The sequence below is a fragment of the Passer domesticus genome, chromosome Z, assembly GCF_036417665.1.
Source record: "Passer domesticus isolate bPasDom1 chromosome Z, bPasDom1.hap1, whole genome shotgun sequence".
NCBI lineage: Eukaryota > Metazoa > Chordata > Aves > Passeriformes > Passeridae > Passer > Passer domesticus.
Genome location: NC_087512.1, coordinates 48,980,097 through 48,989,784, shown reverse-complemented (window position 1 = coordinate 48,989,784; position 9,688 = coordinate 48,980,097). Strand labels below are relative to the sequence as shown.

Sequence of the window (9,688 nt, the reverse complement as noted above, 5' to 3'; positions counted from 1 at the left end):
CTAGACCCAGATGCACTAAGGAGAAATCATCTGTAGGGAAATGGGATTCTAAGTTGCTCCAACTCAAGTAAAATGGGACAATTAGATGGGACTGCACTCTCTTGTGCACGAGATATTCTCTCATGGCTTAAAGCACCAAGCAACTCCACTTTCAGCAGCTTAAAAGCTCTGAAAAGGAACTGCAGAAAACAGCCCAGGCTCCTCCTGCTGCTGCTGCTCTTGCTGCAAAGAGTCTGGACTGTACTTTCATTCATGCAACCAGGCTGGCACTGGTCTGCAACAGGCCCAGCTCACAGCTTGCTCCACAATTGTCAAATGCTCCCAAGGCCAGAGGCTCCTTTCCCACTCACCCAAAGACCGGATTCTCTCCAGGCATGGGTGATGTGACCTGCAACACACAAGGGAAAAACAACCAGATGCTGAAAGAAAACTGCCTGTGCTGGGCAAGCCCACCAAAAAGTCAACCCAAAGACAGAGCATTCTGCTTTCACTACATCACTCCAGCTGCAACCCCTGTGTCACACAGCAAGCACGTCAAAAGCACAAAATACTGCCTGATGTCTACCTTTTGTCCTCTTTGGCCACTCAACCCATAGAAACCTGGGACTGAGAAAGTCCCATTGCTTCTGCCCCACCCCACCCAGCAGGAGCTACAGCTCCTCCTTTTCCTGTGCTTCAGTTTTCTCAAGAGATTGCATGTAGCAATTGCCATGAGCTCACTGAAAACCTTTCCCCAGAAAAGCTTCACCCAAGTGCCCTTTAGCCATGGTGGCAGTTCTATCGTGACACAGCAAGGGAACAGCTCCTGTGTTCAGGAGCATACAAGAACTCCTCTGAAATGTCTATCTCAGAGGCCTTTTCCGAGCTGATTCTGTAATTTCTTTACAGAACAAATGGCTCTTTTAATGTGCAGGAAGTGTCAAGTTCCACAGGCACATGCTGGGATGAGGGAATGCATATAGGAAGGCTTGAACTGAGGGACTTCCCCTCAGTCCTGGAGAGCAGTGCACAGCTTTTACAAGGACTCCTGACAAGCTCTCCCACTCTTCCTATCTTGGAAGTTGTCTTCCTTGAGCCAGCAAACTGAGGGGACTCCAGACTCCATTGCCACAGGCTGTGCCACGGGAGAAGCGGAACCCCTGCAGGCCACATTACAAATGCTGCCCACTCCCCGCTGGCTAGAGACACCCCCTTCTTGGCTGGAGCTGTTGACAGTGGCTTTACCCAACCAAAGGCCTCCTGGTGGCACTTTGGTTTCCATATGCTGCAATATCTACTTACGTGCCAGGTGGGTGAGAAAGTACCCAGAATAAGCCACGGAAAAAGCTGTGCAAACTGCAGCACACACTCCCTCCATGGCTTGAGCAGCGCTGCTCAAGTCTGCAGCAGACAACGCCTGTGGGGAAAAGCAAAAATACTGAGAGTCCTGCTGGCAGAGACCTCGTCGATCAGCAGGTTCCGCCCGCAGTGAGCGTGCCACAGAGGTGCTCTGCACACTGAGCCCTTCCGGGCCTCGGCACAGCAACTTTGCCTTGACAACGCCGGGATGCGGCCGCTGACATCACAATAGCGGCCGCCCTAGGCTGGATTGTGAATTCATGCACAGAACCAGACCTTCTCTACACCTAATGCCAAAAAAAGCCTGCAAAGTTCTCCTCTGTTACAAAGCAACACACAAAGCCCTCCTAGTCCATCACCTGTTGCTCAGGGCATCTAAGAGTAGAAACACACTGAGCCCCTGGAGCCCACACTGAGAAGCTGAGCACTGAGAAGGGACCAGGATGTGAGGAACCACATTAGTGGTCTTTGGCCGCTATTGCTGATGAGCAAAAGCCAGAAGGCTTATTCCTTTGTTCTAGAAATCAGAAAACAAGGAGAAGAAGCACTGCTTTAATTACATTTAGAGGTTTCTCCTAGGTACAGAGACATGGTCATGGATCTTTCTATACATAAATATATATATATATGTATGTATGTATATTATATTATTGAATACTATATATTCAAAACATTTTACATCATAGCCATGGGTGTGATTTCAGCAGGGAAATGCCATGACAGAAAATGCAAGGAGGATTGTTCTGTCTGACTCACTCTAGCAGGGAGGCCTTGGGACCAAAGCACCACCCCATTTTTTCCCCCATTTTTGTCCTTCCACAGTATTTGTTAGGAGATGGGGCTGAGATGGGTGGCATGGAAATGACAGCTCTGACACACAGCTGAAACCATCAGGGCCAGGGTGGCATGTGGGACTGTTTTTCTGCTCCAGCAGAACAAGGCAAGCCACAGTGGTGACACTGATCCCAAGTGAGTCCAGCCAAGCCAAGTGGAGCCCAGCAGGGTGGTAGGAAGAGGCAGCGAAGTGGCAGATCCCATTCCCACACACATGCCCAGCGTGGCAGACTGATGGCAGCGGCAGTGCCAAACAGAGCTCTGCAGGGACAGAGAGACACCCATCACCATCACCACTGCCACCATCCCTGCTGCAGAGAGGGAGCGGGAAACTGCCACTGCAGGTGCACAGCTGCTCCAGGCAGCACCAGCAGCCCCCATCTACCATCAGAACCATTCTGTAAGCCCTCGCCATCCTGTCTTTGTTTCAGCAGCCCCATGTGACACTTCACCTTTGTTGCATAAGCCAGTACCCCTTTTGCACAATTTTCTTCTTATTGTTGTGCACTGCTTTTTATTTCCTCACTACACTGTAACTCTAATAGTTTTAACCTCTCATCGATTGTTTTCTCCATTGTCCCTTTCCATTGTCATGGAGAAGGGGAGAGAGGAGAGGCTTTACAAGGACCACCTCAAGAAGAGGACATAGAATGGAGGGAATGCCTTAGAAAGTATAAACAAGCCTCATGCAGCCGCTTTTGGAAGGAATAGATGTCCAAGTTTCTTAAGATCCAGTTGCAAATCTGTGGAGTCTTGACAGCCAAGAAGCACAGGAACCTGGACACCTTGCTGTGAGGGACTAGAAGAGAGTGCTGGCTCAACACTTTTCAGGGGCTTGTATGTAGGGAAAGGGGCAGATCAAGCCTTGCTCTGGTGAGGCGATGCCCCACTTGGCACGCCCCACACCCCCAGGCCTGTATCCCAGCCCAGCAGTGGCCGCTGATCCCTGGTACACCAGAGGCAATGCTCCACACCTGTGTCTGGAGCCCCTAACCCAGCTCCTAAATGGCCAAGTGAGTGGGAGCCCCATGTGGGGGAAGGCCCCAGGAGAGCCAAAGGCTATTTACCTTGGGATATGTGGCCACCACATGTCTTGACCCTACCTCCTCTTGGAATTTCTATCAGCTGAACACCACTGGAACCTGGAGTGATAGCTATGTTGGTTCTTTTCTGTCATTCTCTCTTTCTCTTTCTTCTCCCTTTTCCCTCCTCTCAGAGTTTTGAATAATTTAAAATCTAACAGGTTTAATAATCTAAATGTAAATTAACTTGCAGAGATTATAAATTGAATGGGCTAAGTTAATCCTTCATGGAATGTTTTATGTTGATTGAATCCTGCTCTAAATTATTTTTGCCTTTAAAGTTCTCTGATTTTCAAACGTTGCCAGTCAAGGGGTTTTATGTTATTCCGAACTCTTGAGAACATCTCGTCGGTATTTCTCCTGCTTTTCTAACTTAGAGTACATGAACAAGTTGAAGTCCTTTTAAAGTATCTCACAGAGCAACATTTTTGGATGCTTGCATTTTAATTGGCACAGCAAGCCAGGTACTCTTGAGGTGACTTGGGCCTTTTATACAGCATTAACTGTTCATGACATAACAAAGGAGAAATAAATTTTCAGTCAAAGCTGCTCTTTTCTGGCAGAAAAGTAATAGAATCCCACGCAGAAACTGATCTGAACTGCTCTCCACTGCCGCACTTGCTAAAAGCTTATATAGAAAGCTTGTCCAGCCCTAAAGAGAGATGGGGATGGAGAGGAACTAGCACCATCCACAGTTACTTGTGGAGAAACATGAAATTTGGTAGAAGAAAATTAAAAACTCCCAGTAAAGGACCATGCGTGGTATCCATATGCATGGAGGTTTGACTCAGAGCTGTATGGTGCCCATCAGCTGCAAAGTGCCTCAGAGCCTGAAACAATAGCCAGCCTGAGGCCAGAGCAGGAATTGAATGGCAGGATGAAGCCAGCCCCCACACCATGAGAAATCAGTTAAACATGTTCCTCCAAAGCCAGAGAGGTTTAGAGTTGCAATTTAACAGTGCTGGGGAAGGTCTGGAAGCAGTGTTTTCCAGACTCCAGGAACAGCAGGGCCTCCCTGACTGCAAGGTCAGCCCTGCAGCCCTTGGGAGGGCTTTAATGCCTCAAAGTCCAACCCCGCCCCTCACTCTAAACTCCGCCAGCCCCTATAAAATACAGAGGTAGGATGCCCCGAAGATGATGTCACCTTCCTCTGCTCCCTGGAGGAGAGGTTCGGCTCTGCAAAGCCAATCTTCTTCCCTCCTCATCCCAAGCCCTGCTCACTGATAAAGAAGGAATTCCCTTATCAGGATGCAGTGTCTGGCAGTGATACCTCATTCTGCAACAGAAGTGGTTGAACGACACGGGAAAATAAGCAATGATTGCAATGAAAGGGAAATGGAGAATGTTTTGCGAATTTGGATTTGGGGGAATGAAATAGAACTTTTGGAGAAGGAAGCACATGGTGAAAATTCCTAGTCTTTTGCCCGGGGAACAACCTGTGATGTGACAAGTTTGGACCCCTTGCAGGGGAGAGAACCCCAAGCAATGCATGAGAAAGAGCTGAAGCCCGTTGACCTTCGTCTGTGTTGTTGTAAGTTATTTCAACATTTAAGGATCAAAACTGAGAAAACAAAATCTTGGCACCACCTCCAAAAAGTTATGGTTGTTGATAGAAGGTGGTGGATTGAAATATCCCAAGAGGCTCTCTGGAAAGAAAATGGGGATTAAATGGGGATTCGGTTTCCCCGGATTCTTAAGGAAGCTTTGCAAACTGCTCCTGCCCTGCCTCCTTCTGGCAGCCCTGGCTATTGAGCCTTGTCTGCCACCAGAGGCTGGAGGCCGAAATGCTGCTGCTAGAGCATCTGTAACCCTTAGGAGAAAATGCTTTTATCATCATGCAAGTTTGTTGTTTTGGTCTCACTAATAAGCCTGAATGTTCAAGAATGTCCTCACTACTCAGGAGACTGGGTGTACATCCAGACCCAGAAAGGAGAGCCACTTAACCAGAAGTGGAAAGGACTTTTGATCCCATGGCTGTGAGATTTACAGCTGGACACTCCTAAATTATGTGATTAAAGTTAGCTCTGGACACATGGAATTGTATTGGACAGTACAGTAAATGTAACTCTGCTGCAGATAAAGCTGCAATGGAACATTTCTAAAGTGAAAAACATTGAATGGTTTCTCTTTCTGCCCATTTCCAGAGCAGTGTCCCTGGTATGGCAGCATGGCTGTTTGTTCCTGAATTAGTCAACCATCCTAGCAGGACCTTGTAGCTAATGACTACAATAGCAAGTATGGCTTTGAGTGCCACAGAGGTAAGAGAGCAAGAAAGAAAACAGAGCCATGTCTGTAGGAGTGTGCACCCTAATGGCAGAGTGGCAAAACTAGCCTTTGTCCCCGAAAAAAGGAAAGAAGGCCAAAAGTTTCTCTCAAGGATTAGGTGAAAAGCCACCTCATGGGACCTCAGGGACTTCACCAAATACTTGAGGACATCTAATTGGATAGAAGCCAAAAAGTCCTGCTTGATCCATCAGGGAGAAAAAGAAGAGAAAAGAGCTAAGTGCTTTTGTGAGGTGTTTTTACCAGGAGCAGACCTCTGCACCTGGCTCGAGTTTTTCTCTTTGTTATTATGCCTTTTATTAAACCTTTTTGTTTCTAACACTGCTGCAGAAGTCATCCTGCTAATTTTATGCCCCCAAAGTAATACATAAGCTGTCCTTGGCTGTATTATATTTCTTTTGAGGGCTTATGAGACCTGGCTAAGAAAAAGAAACATAATAGAGCAGAGCTGGGCAGCCGCTGGGGGTACTACAGTGCACTCACAGCCACCTGCCAACGCAGCTAGCCAAAACTAAAACAAGCAAACAGAAGCAAAACCAAACAGACCAACCCTCAAATAATTTTTAAAAATTATAAAAAAAAAAAAAAAAAAAAAAAAACAACCAAAAACCCAAACAATACAGGTGCTTGGCCTAATGGCCTGGTTACTAATAACATAAGAAAACAACTATTAAAGATGACACCTGGGACACCAGCTGGCCAGAGCCAATTCCCAGCTATCCTATAACTTGCCTTTCTGTGCAAACACAGAGGTTTCAGTTGCCCACCTTTCAGAGAGAGGAGCCTGCCAGACCAGGTTGAACACTCAGCAATGTCTACTTGAATGATCTAAAGCTTTCAATCCAGAAGCCCAAGCTTATGAAGTGCAATTCTTCCTTTAATTTCCTAGATTCAAAACTGATTCTTCAGACCTACGCATGAGGCAGTTCTCCAGATCTATTGAGGACATGGAATGGTTTGGAAACCAAACTAAGGAACAAGGCACAAACCCAGTCTTTATAGGACCAGGGAGAAAATGCTAAGAGGAAAAAGAGCAATTGTGGTTTTATTCCATCATTATTAGCTATAACTTGCAATTGCTGTGGGGTAGTTCAGAGTTTATTCAGGTTGACAACTTGAGTCAAAAGTTTATTTCATTCCTGAAGCTGCAGACTTGAAATGCTTCGAGTTCTTACATCCCAGGGGAATCCCGTATGCAAAATACTTGAAAATACATTTTTTATCAGAAAGAAAAAGAGATTTAAGCATTGTTGCAAGTGTTTTATATATTCATAGAAATCTCAAACTACTAGGTTAATTCCTGAGACTATTTTTACCTTTTGCACTTGTGCTTATTGTTGTCTGATTCCATATTCTCTTACTGCTTGTAACCCACACTAATCCTATCTCACTGCATGCAATAATAAAGCAAAGAATTACCTAAGGGATGAAAAGAACGCATTCCTCACTGTCTTGCATAAGGATGAAAACAGAACATTTCAGGGACTTCAACAACTCATTTCTCTGAATAGGAGCAAAGAAATAAAAGGCAGCAAGCTTTAACCACTCCACAAATCCCAGCTCAAGTAAGAAGCTCACAAAGGGCACTAAGGCAGGGAGACATGTGGACACGTGCACACCATCACCTCATCTGCAAAAATGGACCTGTTTCACAGCACCAGCCAGTTCATAGAGCCAAACTCCTTCCCCAGCCCCATGGGAAAGCAGTGTCAAGGCACAGGAACTGGGAAGTGTCCCAGGGTGCAGAGATAATGCTGGCGGCATTTGTGCCAGCAGTACTGGCTCAGACACACTGAAGTTCAGCTGATGCTGTGCAGCAGTCTCTTCACACTGCTAAGTTTTATGGGGCTGGCTGTATTTTTCACAACAGCCACTTCGGTACAGGACGGGTGTAGTGAAAAGTTCTGGAGTTCTGTTTCCACTCTCGTAAATTCCTATTTCTCTTCTTCTTTAAGACACCCACAACTTGAGAGACCTCAGGAGGCAACATTGAATTGCAAGCAGTTCCCAAAGTGAGCTTGTAAAATATGCTCTAGGTTTACATTATGTACTATGGGGATTTCAAAACTCTCTCTTTCAAAAACTGTTATTTTTCCAGTTAAAAATGCCTGTCAATTAAAAAGCTTAAACTTGGCCAGTTTTAACTACAGAGGAGAATACTCCCTGTCCCAGACCACCATCCAAACACACCCTTGCTTGGATACAGCTCTTGGACCTTTTGGGTAGCTTGACTACAGAATTCAAACATCCAACAACAGGGGTACAAATACAAACCCTTATGCAACCATCTGGAAGCAACTAGGAAGTTGTTGGGTTGTTCTCATTCTGGAGGAAGAATTTACACAGCAGTAATAGAAATCACCTTTCTCCAGAAGCAGCTCTCACAGCTAGCACACTTAAGACTGCAGCACAAGCAGTTCCTAGGTGTGGAAGCTAATTGTTACATGCCACAAATAGCATGTGGAACTGCTGCAGGAAAACACCACAGACACATTTTCTTCTCTTTTTCCTTCAGTTCCAAAGAGAGTCATAAAATCTGGCTGGCTCCCTGGGGAGCTGTGTTAACACTAAAAACACTGACCAGCAGAAATGATTGCAATCACACCACTACAATCTTCCATGGAGGAGGGCAAGTGTATGCTCAAATTTGCCCCGAATTCTCATCATGTCCATCTACTCTGGATACCCTTACTTGGGATTTTTGTTTCTCAGCCATCACAGAACTGAGAACTGAGAAAAAGAGAAAAAAACAAGAACAGTCCTTGGGTAAGGGCAATACTGGACTGTCAGGAACTAAAAATAGTTGATAGCATCTGTATCAGGCATTGTTTTTTTACTCTCTACCAGTGTCCATTTCAGGTATCCTGATAGCATGATTTAGGATTTTGCAGCTAAATACAATGGGCTGCAATTGGAGAGGCCTACAAAAAATAAAACCTTATCAGACTGGTTTCTCCCCTAGGTGACAGGTGCAAAGTAGAAAATGGAAGGGCCTAGAGATAATTTTAGAAACATGCAGTATTTGCATCAGGTTCCAAGGGCATAGAGATATTGGAGCAGCAAGAAAATGCTCCCAGAAATGTTTTTCTAGCCTGAAGAGACCAGCCAGCCACAGGAACAGGAGAGAGCCACTTCTTTTAGAAATGTGTACATTACTGAATGCAAGATCCATTGGGCCTTTCAGCTTCTGTTTGCAACAAAAAGTAAGATATTAACTTGTGTTTATGACGACTGTAATTGGATGTCAATGTTGTTGAGACACTCTCAGAGCAAAATACAAAGAAACTACATTCCATGTCAGTAAACCCAGCATTTAGAGTAGCAACTAAATAGTCCTATCTCAGAGTTAAATGTTCAATTCTTCATAAATGCAGTACCAAAACCAGTTAAATCCCACCTACACCCCAGACATCCACCTATACCTGCTTGTGTAAATAGTATTTTCCACTCCACTCCCTGGCCCTTCTCTCACCACAGTCCTCAAGCCCTCAACCAGGCACAAGCCAACTTCTCACCTGGCTGTTAGTAATTACCAAGCACCTGTTGGTAATTACCTGAGCACCTGCCCCACCCACAGCAGCTGTGCAGGGCCCTGACTGCTGGGAGAACAGGCTTGAAATGCAGACCCCAACCCCCAACCCAAAAAAAAAAAAAAAAAAATTACAACCTTTCTGAACAATTTCAGACTAGTAAAAGATCAGGACATAGAGAGACTTGTTTATTCCCTTCAGGCCAATCAAGAAAAATTTTATATCCTTCTCTGTGAAGGGAAGTCATGGCTTTTTTTTGAAGCAGAAGCATGTTTTATCAGCCCACTTTCCTTCCTCGTTTGTCCCTGCTCCCCAGGAGGCCACTCACTAGGCATATCTAGAAATACCTGTGTCTGAAAACACATCTCATGAGTGCATGACTTGCACTGCAGCAGTTTAAGGCATCGCTCTTATTGCACAAAGATCACAAACCTCTTCTAGAAGAACTGCAGAGTTCTTACTATGGAGCAGTAAGAACCCTGCCATCACATCTGCTGCTAAAGCAACAATTCCAGCTTTGCAGTGGCTTAAGCGGCCTGAGACAGAAGTGTTGCTCCATCAATGCATAAACCACAACAAAGCAGTGGTGACAAGCCTTTGTTCCAAGTTTGACTGAAGCTT

The 9,688-nt window shown here is 45.4% G+C and overlaps 1 long non-coding RNA gene across 1 annotated transcript; it reads left to right on the top strand.

Moving 5' to 3' along the window:
- Positions 1-1,578: 1,578 nt before the first annotated feature.
- LOC135291162 (uncharacterized) lies at positions 1,579-5,861 on the top strand. The gene is made up of 2 exons (XR_010354031.1): positions 1,579-1,917; positions 5,399-5,861. It is a non-coding gene; the product is annotated as an uncharacterized LOC135291162 (long non-coding RNA).
- The last annotated feature ends 3,827 nt before the right edge of the window (positions 5,862-9,688 follow it).